The sequence below is a fragment of the Corapipo altera genome, unplaced genomic scaffold (assembly GCF_003945725.1).
Source record: "Corapipo altera isolate COAL_440 unplaced genomic scaffold, ASM394572v1 61411, whole genome shotgun sequence".
In the NCBI taxonomy this organism is placed as follows: Eukaryota; Metazoa; Chordata; class Aves; order Passeriformes; family Pipridae; genus Corapipo; species Corapipo altera.
The window spans coordinates 14892448-14910398 of record NW_020884875.1 but is presented as its reverse complement, the minus strand read 5'-3'; the positions used below and the strand labels follow the sequence as shown (position 1 = coordinate 14910398).

The following is a 17951-nucleotide window of genomic DNA, read 5'->3' as shown; positions in this document are numbered from 1 at the left end:
CTTAGGAGTCATGGCATAGGAAATGAATGCTAGTATAAAAAAATCAAACAGTTTTTCCCATAAGAATCTGTAGCACAGCTACAGTCCTGAGGTCAAACACGGTTCTGTATAGATGAAAGTGTCATAATGCTGTTTCAAGCTACAACTCAGATAATTTCTGCAGATGAATATGGCATTGGTGCACCCTGTAGAAAAACTACTGCATCCACCAAATGATGCAGCAGAAGATCCTAACCTCACAGGAATTAGTGGAAACGTTGCCATGCATTTGACAGGATCATAACTTTATTAATCACTATGTCTGGCAGAAACTGGTGGAACAGGGGAGTGTGATCACTTTGAGATCAACCTATAAGGTATGAGTACAGACCCAGCCAAATTTTACAGGGTGCCAGAGACAGTGATATACAGCTGCTTCTTTTAAAAATGACAGCAAGAAACCTCCTGCTTTACGATGAGCAGGTGGTAAGATTTTGTAGCTCACTGTGAGCCTCCAAATTGGAGTATGAAACCTTTGCCTGTAAAAAGCACATTTGGGAACATTTTCCCAGAGCTTGTTAAGTATCAGAACTGGATATTTAGTTAGAAAACGACTTCTTGCTTAGAAGTGTTCTTTGACATTTCTTGAGGATATTTGTGATGAGGACATTTAAAAAGCAAAGTATTCAAGCGAGTGGCTTAACTTTTTTCCTGACTGAAAGGGTAATTCAAGCATGCAAAGCTTCATGTCTACAGTCACGAATCTTCCTGTTCTGCATTTATAGAACACCTTACACTGGGAACCATGTGCAGAAGTAGAGCTGATGTGTGTTGTGATAATACAAATAGTAAATACAGGAATAATCAACAGCAGATGGGATCTTCACACAGCTTTTGCTGAGGAGTCTACAGGAACACCACCCCGGTACAGCAGGCCACATAACAAGGGATGAGGGAACAGTCAGGATTCTATAATTGACATTAACTGTATGTTGTTTCAATTAATTGTTCCAATTAGTCTCTTTTCAGTTATGCTTTTTTGTAAAGGTGTCATCTGGGATGCTGTGAGAAATTGAAAATGCCCTAATGGTCAGATGCTCATCAATTAAAAAACTTTCTAATTAGCTCCCTGAGAAGAATTTATTGTAGGAATGAAAAATTTTAAAGGTGGAATGAGTGAGAAGTTGTTTTTATTACAAGACTAATTTTCCTCTCAGCGATAGCATTATTTCTGTTGCCAAAAATAATTTTTTAAAAACCCCTTTATAGAAAAGAAAAGAAGGAAACAGCTGGTTTCTTTCTGTCTAGCAAAGACTTGTTCTTGTGAGCTCCCTTTCACAATGATTCAGTAGCTAGGGTGCGAACAACATAACAACTCTAAATCACTGTTTTAGAACAAAAAGCCAAAATAATCATGCGCATTCGAACTACCAAAGCTACTTTTTATGAAGTCAGATCAAGAGGTACACTTTAAGTTTTTAGTCAATGAGACATTTCCTGATAAATACTCATAAAAATGGATGGGTTCTAGATCTGGTTAAAATATTTCTGAGTTTATATATTTATTTTTAAGTGGAAAATTGAAGTCTAAGGTGCAGTTTCAAAAGTTTCTTTTCTTTTCCCCAGTTTTTGTTTGCACTGGAAGTTCACACAGTACTGGAAACAGTTGCTAGCAGTTGTTTCCCCTGAGGCTGTAAATGCAAAAGGACAGAAAGCTCTGCCTAAAACCATGGCTTAACAGATGCTTTCTGCCACAGCCTGTAACAATCTCCAAGTCCAGGTGTATCATACTGCCTTAATATGCTGAGATTCAAGTTTTTCAAATACAATTCTAAGTGTGGCACACAGCCCACACCTTAATCCAGACCACCAAAGCCTGCACACTAAGCAAAGGCCTTCAGTTTAAGAGCTTATCCACAAATGGAACTATTCATGAACGTGTCTAGGGTTAGTCTGTGCATAAGTATAGCTTGTGAATGGTTGCACCTTCCTACATGACTTTCAGAAAGCAGAGCTGCTCAAGAAGCTGTGTTTTTTGTCTGCTTATGTTCCATTAGGAATGCTGAGACAGACCACCAAAGTTATTCAGTTGTGCTGTTGCTTCAGCTATGATGATCTGAGGAATTTTGTCACACAGAGATGACAAAAATTAGGGAAATGTGCCATCTTATCTGTCAGTTTTATTATGTGATATGAACAGATGGCATGTGACACCTTCATCAACTCCTTTCATGTCCATTGAAGGTATTTTAGCAACAGGACTTAACTCAGGTTCTTAGTCTTCCTGTCTCATTTCTTGTCTTTGCCCAAGGGAATAACTTTATCATAGATTAGAGCACTGAATTAATTTCTCTGTCTCTATATGTAGGCATATATGTGTGTATATGTATTGATGTACATATAAATATATATATACATAACTATATACTTAAGTTGTAAACCAACTTCTTTTGCAGCCTTTGCTTATGATTTCCATGTCAAAAATCTGCAGTTAACCAGAACACTGAATGAAGTGAGGCTCATAACTTCTCCATCCTAAACCTTGTTTGTCTAAGTTTTCTGATACTTTTGGAACCTCTTAGTAAAACCAGGTTAAACAGCATGTGAAATTGTCCATTTTTGCATCTACCAAATTAGCGATCTTTGCCACAGCATTTAAATGGTCATAAAGTTGTGTTTTTGCACGTGTCTGCTGACAACATGATTCATTTAATAACTAACCTCTAACATTGACACAGCAGGAGCTTCAAAATCAGCTTTTTCTAAATTATCTGTTAAATAAAATACTTTTATAGGTAGCTTTTGTACTTCTGACATGTGCTGATCAAAAACTTTTACCTTCTTATTCAATCAAGTGAAAAGAACTGAGCAGAGCACCCTCCCCATAAAATGCTCAGAAGCTGTAATTTCCTCCAAGTCCTGTCATATTGGTGAAGAGATTTATGTAACCAGCAGTGATTTATGCAGAAATGTACCTCATCTGCATTTCTTATGATTTATGACGCTTTGATGTATTCTTGGAAGAGCAAGGAGGAACATTACATCAGAACAAAGCAGTGTTTGGCATATGATAAATCATGGCTTCTCAAAAGCCAGTCACGCATTTCTCTGTTTACACAGTAATCCTGGAGTGATAGTACAATGGCCCTGTCCATAAGCAATGTGCAAGTTCACAATTGTCTTAATGCCCAGACCATACCTTCCTGCTGCCTCTTTTGTGCTGGCATTAGCAGCTATGTGGCTGTGTTGTGAAAATGAAGCTTTTCTTTTTTTTTGTTGGATAAATGTTACGCAATATTAGTGAGCATTCCACATTGCTTTGGCTTACACTGATTGTGAAACCCACCACTAGCTGGGATGTGAGGAAAAAAGAAGTGTTCGTCAGTACTGTAAGCCCATATTTACAATCTGTTCCATCCTCTGTTCTGCATGGGAAAAGAGGACCATCCAAAAGTAAATCTGTCAGAAAGGTACATAAATTGCCTTAGGTTATTAGGGCATGCTGTTGCTCTCTGTTTCTTCTCCATTTCCTACACCTTCTCACTTGACTGAGTTGCCAGTGACATGTGTGTTTCCACTTCTCAAGTATCCTTCTTCTCCATGTTCATTCTCTGTATACTGGCTCTTTCTTCTTTTTCTTAATATTGAGCTCCTTGAATCCTACTCTGTCTGCAGCTTCTGTTTCTGGCTGATTCTACTGCATAAATCAGCCCTTTGAGGCTGAAGGAACTCCACCATTTGCTTTCATGAGTCAGCATGCCTTGGTAAAGGGTTTTGGGTACCATGTAACACCGAACTTCAAAATCTTTGGCATAATGGGTTTTGCAGATGGCTGACTAGACTGCATGGTGATACACTTTGCTTTAATTAATTGTAGCAGTAAGCTTCAGAGATTCTAGGTACGTTGGTATATTTATTTATGTTGGGATCATTTTACTTTTATTATTTATTGTTTTATATAATAAAATCCTTTCTTTTCTATATGGAAGAGGATTAAGAACTAGAAAACAAGATGTCTCTCAAAATAAGCTTCATTGTTTGTTTTTATATAAGCTTGGGGACATGCCCATTGTCCTGTTTTGAATGAATTGTGAAGTGCCTGCAGAGTTTTTTTTTTTTTACAGAAAGAACTGACCAGGGCATGCCAAGCAGGCTATGTTCTGCACCAAACATCCATGAACTGAGATATTAAAGACTCATTATAGACAACCCTTAGAGAACATAACAGATTAGGCTAATTATATAACTATATGTGTTCCTCTTGAAGGCATTTACCACAATTTTCTTGTGGAAGATCTCTTGTTCAAAACAAGAGGACACCAGTGAACACACTCTTCATTCATCCATTGCTGTGGGTATTCTTTCATGCAATTCCAGAAACCTGTGTGTAACAGATTATAAAATTTGCCAAGTGATGTTAATGTACTTTAATAGCCTCTAATGTCTCTATGGGAAGCATAAACCAAAGTTTAAAACATGTTATAACCCATAGTCTCAAGACATTCATAATTACAATAAGTGTCTAACATTGTGTCTAATATTGCCAGCCTCAGTTAGAAAAGGAGATGAATTGACTTTACCACCTCTTTTTCCAAGGCAGAACTTACAAGTCTCTTTCTCTTGGTTCAAATCTTGCCTAACTCACATCAACTATTGTTGTTATTATTATTGTTGCCACCACCATCATCATCATTACTAGCAAACAAAACTCCATTATGTAGATGTGCTATTTATGGCTATTTTCATGAGGATTTTGAGAGAGATGTTATGCGCACTGTGCACATAACTTTGTTTATCTCAAGTTGCTATTTCAAATGTTCTTTCTTTGAGGACCACATAAAGGATGCCAATGGTATGGAACAAAAATCAAAGACTACCTCTTTGTTTTATAGGAGGGGTTACTGAGCAGGCACTGGAGACTCTGAAAAGCAGTGGTTAAAGGTAAGCCTTGCAGGGCAACTGTGCTAATGACACACATCACTTTCAGAAGTGTAGGAAAGTGTAACATACACATTACTCATTTAAGATAGCCACCAACGCGCTTATAACAAACGTGGGTAGAGCCCTTCCCAAATCTTCGTTCATGAAGCCCAGCCATGATGATAGCCTGTATGTTTCTGAGTGGTGTAAGCTATAAAATGTGTCCTCAAGCAACTCCAACCTGTTCACTGCTAGGTTCTCAAAGCAGATCCTGAACTTCCTTGACCAAAGATGAGAGGAAACTCCACAATCAGGAGAGCAACCATTGCTCTCATGCTTACCAGCTGATGATGAGTTGTGAGGGCCCTCTATACAAACAGCTCTCAAGGAACAGCAGAAACATAACAACAGTTATGTAAAACCAAGTGTAAAACAAATAGCTTAGGCTTTTTTATAACCTTCACCAAATCTTTGAAACATAGATTATGGAGTCTCTCTGTTGCACTATACTACATTAACTAAAGCCATCACACATTCCTCAGTTCTAGTTGTGATTGTAGGGAGTGGGCAAGGGACTGATTATAAAAATACCTTTATCATCCTCTTTTGGCTATAAAATTTTCATCTTTTAAGATGACACCCTGCAAGCTTTCGGTGTTAGGAGCTAGAAATTATTAACTTCTGGGAAAATTATTAAAATGAGTGGTGGGAAAGGACAATGCCAACACAGAGCTTGAACAGGCCTCTTGCCAAAGGCCTTGAGAGCTGTGCAAAACTTTGTTTCTTGGGTGTCTTTTGTCTCGCTGTTTATTGAAGAGGCTTTCTCAGACCTTACTTCTTTTTCTGTGTGTGTTTTTGTTCTTGGTTTTTTTATGTGTTTTTTTTTCTATTTAACTAGTTATTTTGAAAGGAACAGCATTATCAGTTGAAAAAGAATGGATCTAGATGATAAAAAGCTGGCAGATGATGCTACTAAAAGTTGAAAAGCATTAGGGTTTCTCAAACCTTTGCTAAGAGCTAAGGATAACTTTACCAGCATACTGGATGGAGAAGGAGTAAACACTGTCCTCCTGGGTATGCCAAGGAAACCACAGCTGCATCTGGGTCTTTTCTGAGTGTACCAACAGCTGAGCTACAGATTAACAGATTAGTGCACTTGAGAGGAGAATAAGACAGCAATGAAGTTTATTCAAGTACTTTGAAAAGACACCTTGTATCTTCAAGTCTTCATCTAGGGCTTTTTTTTGCTGTGATATAAGATCTATTCATGATGGCCAGTCTGTTAAAGCAGTCACAGACAATGATTAGTGCTAGTGTGAGCCAAAATGTAGTTACTCAGTTTCCATTTTGAAAGGTTTACATTGCATAGGTAGCTTGTAATGTAATTCTAACTGACAGAAAAAATTAATTCAGTAATTAATTAAGTACCTCTCCAGAACAAATGAACCTATAGGTATTCCCAAAACATATGGTTCAAATCAGTGCTGATCAAGTCATAGTGTCTGCATTTGCCTCATGTACTGGCACTTCTAATCAACCACAGTGAGGCTCAGTGCCCACTCGGTACAACTTTTCCTGATAGGTATCTTCAATAGATACCCAAAAAGCAGCTGAGAACTGTCAAGAATGACTGATGAACCTTACTGGCTTCTTGCATTTTTAGGGATTTTGTGTTCAATTCTCTAGCTGCAGACCTTAGGCATTAAGGAAATTTGGAGACAACGGTTTCTCTAGATTTGAGTCAGACAGGCTTCAATGCCCATATTGATAGGAGATGCTACTCAGTCAATTTCGGTCTTTGGATTTAATTTTCCTTCCTGCAATGCTACAAAGGCAAGTGGTATTTCTAGCACTTTAAGCAGCCAGGATTCTCAGTCCACTAGTTTATACTACTGCTGAGACCTCTCTAGCCACTGAAGATCTCTTTGGGATTTTAAGTGAGACTGACTTGTGAGGCTTCTTTCCGTAGGAGTAGTGACAATGGTAGTCACAACTATTTTGTTAAGAAAAATTGTAGCCTGTGTAAAGGGGTTTGATTCTACTTAGGAAAGATCCTTTCTGGTTTCAGTAACATAAATGAATATAGACAGAGAGAGTGTAAAAATAAGCAGAAATATAGGAATGGCTTCTGCTATTACTTTGCTTTTTACCTCTGGAAAGGAAGAGAGGCGGTACTTACCAATCAGTTAAGGGTATCTCCTCACAGCTGAATGAAGGTGCTGTTACAGTATTGTGCTGGTTTATCTGTGCCAGATAGTTTAAATTAAAAACAAAGCATTGCACACCCAGTGGCACACATTCTCCTGTGTGCCAGCAACTTGAACTTAAGCTGTTCAGGGAACTGGGTTGCACATTCTCTTCAAGCTATAGCCCATTAAGTTGCTTGCTAACTGTGTAAAAGTAATAGCACTAGTTAGCTGCAAATGTTCTTAATTTCCTTTGGGAATGGGATAACAACATATCTGAGATTTGAATGTCCTTGTGGAGGGACTGCAACTCAGCTACATCTAGCAGGCTCTGCTTCGCTTCTTGTTTAGCTAAATTAATTTGTTAGGCAGACAATTTGTCAAAATTAGCTATTGTTTCTTGGGTATTTATGACTGTACAGGAGGAGATGTACTTGAAAGTACACTTCCTCTTTAATTAAACTGAAGGATTAAAATTATTTACTCTGATCTATCTCTTTCCCCCAGATCAGCACAACTACAGTCCTCAAAATTATAGGGCATCATGTCCCTTACTTCAAGACCCTCCACTGAAATCCTCCCCATGGACCAAGTGAAAGCCTGGGTACAGGAAAAGGCTTTGCTGCTTGCTTGCGCATGTCATTATGGTGTGGAACAAGAATTGCCATTTAGTAGTATCTCCTTTTGACTTGCTGCAGAGTCTTTATCTTGCTTCAGAAATGTGCAAAGAACATTCACAGGATAGATGTCTAAAACAATTGAAATGGGGAGAGAGAAAGAAGAGGAAAACTGGAAAAGGCCACAGGTTATGTACATAAATGGGAATTTTAAAGGCAACAGAGAAACAACTGAGTTAAATTAAAAAAAAAAATTATGTAAGGTAACATATTTGAGTAGCAAACATTATGCTGTTGGAAGTGTTACTCTAAGTTTTTGCTATGTAAGTGATACCTTCTGCAAGAACAAGATTGTAAGAGATGGTTTTACAACTTCTTAATTTTATCTGAAGCAAAAGATGTGTTTTGAAACCAAATTGGTTTTCTGGACTTGGAGAGATATTGGTTATCTGCTTGAAAACCATCCACAACACCTATAAAGATGACATTTTCAGCTTGTGGTCCCAAATATGGGTTCTTTCACCCAGTGTGCAAGAAGCCAATTCATACACAGAGTTGGGATATTTGTTTGTTTCATCTCTGCACAGAGATGGGTGCTAGGTCCACGAAAGTAGCACACATTCAGTATGACAGGTGCTCAGTTTTATACACTTTTAACAATAAAAAATTGACATTTCCCATATATGTAACAAACTAAGGCTGTAGTCCTTGGCTTTGCACTCTCTCATTTCATCTCTGTTTGATACACTTATTTTATGGCACATGCTCCATAAGGAAGAAGCTTATGTGAGTAAGGGGTGAGTCTGTGGGTGGTATTTTAGTATGTTAATGACTAATACTAGCACAAAAGTTCAATCAAAGTTATTCTTTAGTTTTATCAACAGTTCGGTTTTCTCTGTAGTTTGATTTAGAGTGTCCTGTTCTTACTTCTTGGCTCTGAGTTCCTGCAGGTTTGGTTGTTTCTCTTTTTTCATAGAATGAGGGAATAACCTCTTTTATTTATCCTATACTGTACTTTCATAAATTTTTAACCCTCTTATGATACTTTATGTCAACAAGTATTATTCTGCCTCATGCTCTCATAATGCAGCATTTCCTCCTTGCAAACATGGAGATGTCCTCCAGACACAGTAGCCAAGGAAGATTATTTTTATGCATAAATTTCTGACTCCATTATAAACTGTGCAGCTACTAGAGATCCTGGGTTTGTTCCAAAAAAACCAGCAAATCTGTTGCATAGAGCCTACAGGTGAAGACTGGTCATGGGTAGGTCCTGTCAGATGCTGAGTGCCCTTGCCTTGCAGATCACAGCACCCATAACCGGCACTGGGTTATGTGGGAGAAGAGCTGTGGCCCCACTTCAGGCTGCTACTTTCCTGCCTGTGAAAATCTCCACTGGAATTCTCTGGTGTCACTAGTGCAAAATAATTCCCTTTTCAAGTTCAGAGGTGTCTGCCACTGTGTGGACAAGTCCATGCAAACTTTGGAAAAGGCTAAGAAATCTCTGAATATGTTTTGCTGTACATTTATGTAAAATATCCCCAGCACCATCACAGCAGAGAAGATTTTTTTCTGAATTTCTAAAAAATTTCCTAAAAACTGTGAGACTCTGCATTTAACTGTATTTTTTGTAGTGCCTTGTTCTACTCCTGGGTCCTCTTATTTGAGCATCTCTCGATTATGGCTGTCATGTGCCTGCATAGAGCTGCATTGCTCAGGAAAGTCTCTAGACAAATGGTGGGCTGAAAACTGGCTTCTTAGGCATATTGGCTGTTTACAAATTGTTTGGTCCATGTATTAGTTGTGTGGAATACAAGGAGCAAAGCTTTAATCTATCTTCTGAAAATTACTGGGGCTCAGTGGATGAAACTGAGCAGGGCCTTCACTTACTAGTCACAGTCTGAGAAACAGAAGTTTGGTGTAGCCTGGATCCAGCCTTTGATAGAGTGAATTAGAGTAATTCACCTCAAAAGCGATCATGCCCAGGTCACTGTGACCATCGCTTATCTAGGGAGAGGGGGTGACTCTTGCTCAGCTGGAGGTGATAAAAGGCCTTCTTCCAGGCTTACTACAAATATCCTTAGGGCTTAACTTGATGTACTTTGCTAGATGCTGTATGGAGGATAAGGCCAGTTGTTGAGCTAGTTTTTCAAAGGATTTCTACTCCTTAATCAGCACTAACTCAGTCATGCTGGCTCCTCTTGTGATCTGCCTTGGAGGCATGCTGATGCCCTGAGGGACATCACTGGTCATGAGCAGAATTTTAGTGTTCGCTGGCAGTAGCCATAGGTCCTGTTGAATTCCATTATTGAAAAACCTGAAGCAATCCTGGTTGCGCTCCCCCTGGGAATGGTCTTTTGGTCTTTGTGCACAATGACAGTATCTGCCTACATGACAGTTACAATTTCAAAATCTGGGTTATGTTCCCAGGCAAGCTGTTGGTCATCTGCAGGAGCTGAGAAGATAGTCACAGCCAGCCGCAAATTGGTGCTCCCCTGAGGAAAGGAGGGGAACTAAGGCTATTAAGGCCTGACTCACTACTGTTGCGGTTCCTCCAGGGGATGAGCATCTCTCTTCCTACTGACACAGACTGTGACAAACCACTAGTAAATCCAGTAATGCAGCCTGTAAGATAAATTTGCATGCTGTCAGGGGTGAGTGGACTCTCTCACAACTCCTGTAAAGCATATTCTTCCATAAGTGCTTGTCACTCCCGATTCTTCTTTCAGTCCCCTGATAGCTATTCTCCTTGCTCAGTTTGTGGAGAGCCAGAGGGAGTCCAGTGTCTATCCAAACTGTTGTTATACTGCTACTGTTGCAATGTGTATTGTGTTCATTGCTATCAGTCTCTATCACAGCATGCTGTTTTCCAGCATGTGTTTACTGGACAGCCATTTCCTCTGCTCAGAGAGGAACCATTTTCTGTCCTTAATCAAAGCCCTAGGAATGAAAACAGCCAGCTCTGTCATGTACCGCTTCTCCTTTCCCCATAGAGGGCTTGGGAGTGCAGAGCCAGAGGTGGCTTACCTCATTTCTAAGCAGTAACAGCTTCATTAGCCAGCCTTAGCAGTTGGACAAAGAGGAGGGTGTACACACAGGCTTAATCATAGAAGTTAAGCTTTTTCTGTAACAAAATTGGGTTGCTAAAAGTTTGCACAAAAAAGAATTCATAACCTCATGCAGCAAATCAACATAATAAGGGGAATGCCTTTTGATTAAATAAATCAAATATAAATACATTTAACAAACCAATCAGTGTATTTTGAAGAAATGCTGTCTATTCTTTTTGAGAGCACAGGATTCATTCATCTTCCTCTAGGTACTAACAATGAACTGAAGATAAAAGACAAATCTGATCATTTTAACACAGTGTATTGATTTGTGCAGTTCCAGTATGCTTGGAAAAGGAGCATTGTTTTATTCTGCATGCACATGCTTCCTACAGCAGGTAGCAGAAACGTCCTAAGTGTGTAATGTGATTTTCCAACAGGAAAATCTCCTGGGGTTCTAAAAACAGGCTTTTGCATTTTGCAGATGTGGAAAAAATAACAAGGGCAAATTTTCACCTTAAAAGTGATGGGAGGAGAAGAGGAGGAAATCAGACAGAATATTTTCCATTTGATGCTATAGTCAGGTGCAAATATATACTTTAGGTAGTATTTTTCCAGTTAAGTTCCACTAAAACTATATGGAATCTCTCTGTATGGAAGCTAATGCATGTTCCGTAAGAATCATTGTGGAAAAGAATTGGAATGGCAGATGTGTACATATGACAAACAAACTGTTATGTTTTTTACATTCTTCCTGTAGTTCCACTTACTTTATTTTGTAGAGAAGATGAGTTGGTTTTAACTCTCCATAATAACTAACAGCATTGCTCCTCCTGGTCAACAGAAGAACCTGTTGTAAGGATAATTAAGAAATAGAAAAATTAACGCAGATACTTTAATGTCTATTAAAAGCATATATTTTAAGCATCTTGAACGGCTCCAAGTGTGCTCAGTAGGACATATGTGTCAACCTACAAAATGGTCTGGCTGGACTCCTGTGGAAATCATTTAAAGGACAGTTTGTTTTTTTCAACTTATTCCTTTGTAAAATACTCTTTGGTTAGAAATCTTTGATAAATATTAAGCATAAACCCTAAGTTGTGACAGTCTTTTGTATTTGCTCAATTCTTGAGACAGAGACATAAATGGGCATTTTCACCATTATAGCTCAAGAAATGGGTTGTCTTTCTCTAGTATGGTTGAATGAATGCATCTTTTGCATGTGTTAGTGGATTATATTAGCTTAAAAAGAAAGAAGTGTACAAGTGCATTGGTTATTTTTATCCCACCCAGAGTCTGATTGTTCTTAATAACACTGAGATTGTAGAGATGTCTTTGGAGTGATGATCAAAGTACATTGGCATTGTGGTTGTTTTCTAAACCAGAAAAAGGAAAGTGGAAAAAAAACAATGTGGGACTGAGAAAGATTTGTAAGATGTAGAAAAGGATGACTCCTTCTAGAAAGAAAGAAACTCTACCAGTTGTTCTTGACAGGGTTGTTCTCTGCTCAGAGATTTTATGTAAGTGTGCATTTATGCTTAGCCAGGTAGGACATGGCAAACCACCAAAAAACAAAGCAAGGTTCTTTGGGAGCAAAACCCTTCAAACTTTATGAAGCTGGTGGTATTGTACTGAATACCATTTCTTGGTCTGAGTAAACTTTCTGCACGGAATAAGAATTTTTCTTATTTCAATTATTTTGTGTACTAACTTTTTTCTTTTTTGGTTGACAATATAGTTTTGAAGTGGACTCTTCAGTGATTTTTGAAGTACTTCTCAAAAGACTGATAAGGTAGAATAATTAATTAGTCACAGTGGCTCTTGACATTTCAAGATAAGTCTGGCCTGCTTAACAAGGATGATATGATGGAGGGACTATAGACTTGATTAAAGAAAGACTTAGGTCTATCAGGGACGAATAGGTCATTTTGGTGATTATGTAAATGTTGCTTTACAGAAGTTCTGTGTGAGTAGGATGGTATATCAGAGTGATACCTTCTTCCAGAAATCTGGGGTGGGGGTAGAGGGAAAGCAAAGAAAGATGTCAGCTGCATAAAATGAATGACTTCTCCTGAAGAACTGTTGTATACTTGAACCAAGTATATTAACTGAACGATATAAGTTTAATTGCAGCTACTTAAATAGATGCTCAGTATAAGGTAGACTTCCTTCTGCAAGGGAAAGGAAAATACAGATGAAGTCCTAGTTAACTGAGCTTTTAGGGTAATTTCCTTCCTCCCTACTTTCCTGTGAAGTCATGGAACTGGTCTTTGAAAAGCGCCTGCAAAATGCCGCAGTTCTGCTCAGTCTTTGCAAATACTCCTGTTTCCCTCATGCAGTTCACCCTGACCTAATGAGCCAAACAGAACCTCCTATCACTGCACCAGCAGTGCTGCTCCCTCAGCCTGACTGGGGACAGACAGTGTGTTCTGCCATGAGATAGCAGAGCCTGAGGCATTCATATCTTTTCATGGGGCCTCTCCATGAGCTGTACACCTGCTTCGACACTCTGTGATCCACTTCTTTTCCTAGCCACCATCTTTCTTCCCTCCACAGAGCCAGGCATCGCCTGTTTTATCTGGTAAAGCAGACTACTGCACTGGCCAATTTCCTCCCTAAAGTAATTTCTTTTCAAGGAAACTAAGGCAAATCAGCAGAGTCTGTGAAGAAGTGTTGAATTAAACCATGTTATACTGCCATGGAAGCTCCCATCCAGGTGTGACATAACTAGATTGCAGCAGCTTTCTCCTACTCCACGGAAGGATAATTTACTGTGATTGATGAACAACAACACAGGTGTGAATGGGAGTCCTTATACAGGGTGAAAGGTTAATGAATTTAATTTATTCTCTGCACTGATGTATTCCTGCAGTCCTGGTGTGGCAAATCCTAACTAAATGCCACCAAGAAGTCAGGTTGAGTTTTTTGATTATTGTTTTTGGTAGTGAGGCATTTTTAAAAGATAAACAAGAATCCCTGTGTCACCTGTTCAATTTGGATGCCTTTGTCGGGCACCCAAAACTGAGCTGCATCTCAGTTTTCACCTTTAGTTCCTTTTCCCACTTCAAATCATTTGACAGGATTCTGGGAGTAAGTCAGTTCTGAGCTGGCACAGAGACTTTTTTGACATGAAAGCACACATTTCAAATGCAAGAGCTTTTTGTGACATTCTCATCTGAATCATTTTACTGTTTTGCTGAGCTGCTGTTACCTATCATGTCATAGATTGCCTCTTCACTTGAGTCCAGTCCCCAGCAGACTAATGGAGCTATGGCAGCGTGCTGATCGCAAGCATGCAGTGCACCCTTTTTGTGTGAGTAATTATTCCCTATTTTGGTGACTTGAGCCACAAAACGAGGTTTCTCATCTTTTTTGTTTGGTTGTTTTTCTTTTCTTTTCTTTTCTTTTCTTTTCTTTTCTTTTTTTTTTTTTTTTTTTTGGTGTTTGGTTTTTTGTTTGTTTGGTTGCTTTTTGGTTATTTTTGTGGTTTTTGCTTGGTTTTTTGTGTTTGTCTGGTTTGGTTTGGGGTTTTATGTTTTTTGGTTTGTTTGTTTGTTTGTTTGTTAGTGTTGGTTTTGGTTTTTTTTTTGTTTTTTGTTTTTTGTTTTTGTTTTTGTTTTTGTTTTCTTTTTTTTTTGGAGGGGGGCTTTCTTTTTCTTCCTGTGTCCCAGACCTGTAAGACTAGAAATTAAACCAACATAATCCACATAAGGTAGCTAAGTAAAGGCAGTCTGCTGGCAGAAGGATCAGTGTTGCTGTGCAAGGTATCCAGCTTTCCTAGGAAGCATTTAGGCATTCACAGATTCAAAACCCCTGCAGAAAACCCAGTGGCACAGTAAGTGCCTCAGGATCCCCTTTAGTGCCTGCTTTATTTGATAAAAGGTTTGTTTACATGGTTTAATATCTGTAATTAATCTACATTGTTGCTTAACTGCTACTTTAATTTGCATTACAATTGTTCTTTGAGATTGGTAACTGAATACATTTTCTTCAAGTATTACTACTTTTCATGCTTTGTTTTATGTCCACATTTCATGGGTCCCTGTGCAAAAATATTTTTTTTATTGGGTTCAGCAGGTATTCCTGTGACTACTCTGACCAGCTGTCTTCCTTCTCTTTCTTTTGTGTTCACAGATCAAATTTATCTCACAGAACCAAATGCTGCCAAGTGATTGGTATTAATAATGCATTGAAAGCTGCAGCCACATCTGATGTTTTCTTCTACTCTTGAGGAAAAGAATTATTGTAAACTTTTGAATGTTCCTTTCGTTCCTCCAGTCAGAGTAATCCTGAGGGCTTTTGAGGTACTCAAGGAAGGCTTACAGGAATGTAGGTGGGCTTTTCCGAAAGAAAAAAAATCCTACTTTTTCATTTTGTTCTAAAGGAGTGTCTCCTGCTGCGGAGGAATGAAAGGTCTGGAATTACATCCTACCTAATGAATTAAAACTGGATACCACTTTCAGTTAAATTACCCATCATTATACAGGATTGTTTCCTCTTATGTCTTTTATTGTTCTTTTTTCCCTGGCTCATGCTTAAAGCAGTCAAAATATAGAGGTTTTTCATCTCCTCCTCAGGCTGGAGGTCAGCGAGGCTCTGAACGTACTTGGCTGCTCTCTAAATTTCATTTCCCCTTTGAACACCTCTATCATTGAGGCAACCAAATCTAAGCTCATCTATTGTGGTCCCACCTTTGGCACTGAGGTCCTGCAGTCTGGGACCAGGAGTGGGGTGTCTGTGCTCCCTGTTGCTGCAAGGGATGTTGATGAGTAGTGGTGCTCTCTCAGCTTGGAGCTGCACAAAGACAGCAAGTAGGACATAGCATGCATGGGAATTTAAAATCCTATCCATCTCTGTTGGACCTAGCTTTACTTGATATGAGAAATAAATAATCTAGTTTTATTATGAGCAAATGAATTTAGTGGAAAACAAAAGGGGATGGGGTTTTCTTTTTTCATTTAAGTCCAAGGGTTTTTTTAGGCATATTGTGAAAGCTGTAAGGTGGAGGGTCCTGTCCCGGCTTGATGCCAGGGAACCTTCACGGCCGGGAATAGAGAAAAGTATAAAAATAAAAATGTACCCTCTGCCACATGGTTACTCACTGTGTGTGGAGAGATCCCCCTGTACAACATACGGGGGGGTATGTCACAAATCAATCAAGAAGGAGGGTAACACCCCCTCCCGAGTCCAAGAAATTACCTTTTAAGGTAAAAAATCTGGCAATCACTGAATATGTAACAACTTATGTAACCAGGAGAATACGAAAGGTGAGTTTTTCAAACGGTTGGTGTGCCTCTAGGTCCATGTGACTTGGGATTGCACCCAGCGCTGCAATAAAAAACTTCTTGCTGCATTTTTCCTGGTCCTGCAGGTATTTTTTGCCATTTGCTTAAATTTAAAACAAGGATTTTTCCTACGCTCAATGACCTAACAGCTTGCACAGCAAATGAAGTACCAATGCATTTGTCCTAGAGTCTTTTCGAAGTGTCATAATTTTTTTTTGGTAACACATAAGTGGCACAGTTAGTTTAAACAGGGAATGCTCAGGATACCTTCACCCTCAATCATACTAGACCAAACCTGTTGATGTTCTCTCCTGGCAGCTGGAAGACACGGCCGCCGACTGGTGTCAAGAAGAATTGTGCTCTTTAACCCATGGAAATGTTGTGGTAAGAGGCAATACTTCCCCAAATTGCATAATATCTTTTTTCCATTCTCTCTGGCAGCACACCCATTCTTAACCCACCATGGTCACTCTCAAGGAGTTACTCTGAAAGATTTTGAGTTACTTCTCTTTCAACATCTGTTTCTCAATATGCATTTTTTTCAAACAAGATCTTACTGTGTTTTCTGGTTTAGTTTCTGTCTTTTCTTTAATAATTTTCTATTCATTCCCTGTCACTGAATTCATAGTTGTGATGAATACTTGTATAACAGAACCACAGATTCAACTAGGTTGGAAAAGACCTCTGAGATAAAGTCCAACTTTTGACCTAGCACCAACTGTGCATGTTTCTTGTTCAGCCTATGAGGCAAATGTTAGACCAGGTTCTGGGTCTCACGTGCCTCTGCTACATCTGTATCTGTAGGTTCTCATGGGACAAATGCACCCACATAGGTAATTATCTTGGGTTTGCATCTCTTTTTTCAGTTTGCAATCCATTGCACAGTACTCACTTCCAAATCTGTGTTTGTGTAGAGCATTTTGTAATTTCTGACACAAGAAGAATCAAAATCTAAATGAGATCTGTTACGGCCAATGTAAGACTGTTCTAGAAGACCGTGTGCAGGGTAGCAGTTAGTTGGCTTTAAGGGCACTAAGTGCTTCAGTAGAGTAACACTTTCACACTTGACCTTGCAGGTTCACCCTGTGGAAACTGATAAGGCATTGGAATCCACATCAGGGGATTGAATGGACCATTTGCTGACTTTATAAATCAGACATCAGAAACTCAGAAATGTCTACATCTGCATTCTGGAGAGACTTACAGAAGTACATGCTTCACACAGAAGAGAAAATCCTAACCAGTGACTGAGTCAGTAAACTTCTTTGAAGTTCAAATAAATCTTAGTGTTCAATTCATTACACTTTGTGTATATATGGGCTGGTGTTCGACTTGTACACTGGTCTTGAGTGTTATTTATTGGTTTTTTAAGTAATGGAACACCAACCAAAAGAAATTTGATACTACAGGTTTAGTGGGATTATTACTTTCCTGTTTTTATGGTGTCTAGCACACCTACAACTATTGCAAACAGTTTTTCTTATATCCATTGTCTGAAACCTGCTGTTGTGTCTCTCTACAGGTTTAACTAGAGATCCCTCATGGGTTCTCATAGGAAAGTTTCAGAAACAGTCTGAATGTTCCCCATACCCTGTTCTATACTTTCTAATACATTCCCCCTAGAAATGATGCCATTTCTGTTTGTGGGTGTGATGGTTTTGTTCTTGTTGTTTTGTTTTTGCTTTATGCTGCACACACACCCTCAGAGTATGTTACAGAAGGGCAAAGGAAAGATGAGAGTGATAGGTGTAAATGGTGGGTGGCATCCTTGGTCTGGACACCAAACGCTGTCATGATGGATTAGCAGAAAGATGAAGTGAAACAAGCTGATGTGCTGATGGAAGAAGAGATTGGTGTTGAGACTGAAGCTTGTGGAGAGAATAATATGTAAGTTAGAGAGATAAGAAAAGGAAA

The 17951-nt window shown here is 39.0% G+C and overlaps 1 long non-coding RNA gene across 2 annotated transcripts in view; it reads left to right on the top strand.

Moving 5' to 3' along the window:
• Positions 1-17282, top strand: part of LOC113943423 — a 39465-nt gene extending 22183 nt beyond the window's left edge. For both annotated transcript variants that reach the window (XR_003526315.1, XR_003526316.1), the window contains 3 exons: positions 14887-15081; positions 16356-16421; positions 17114-17282. This is a non-coding gene — a long non-coding RNA (uncharacterized LOC113943423). The remainder of the gene's footprint in view (positions 1-14886; positions 15082-16355; positions 16422-17113) is intronic.
• Positions 17283-17951: the final 669 nt, after the last annotated feature.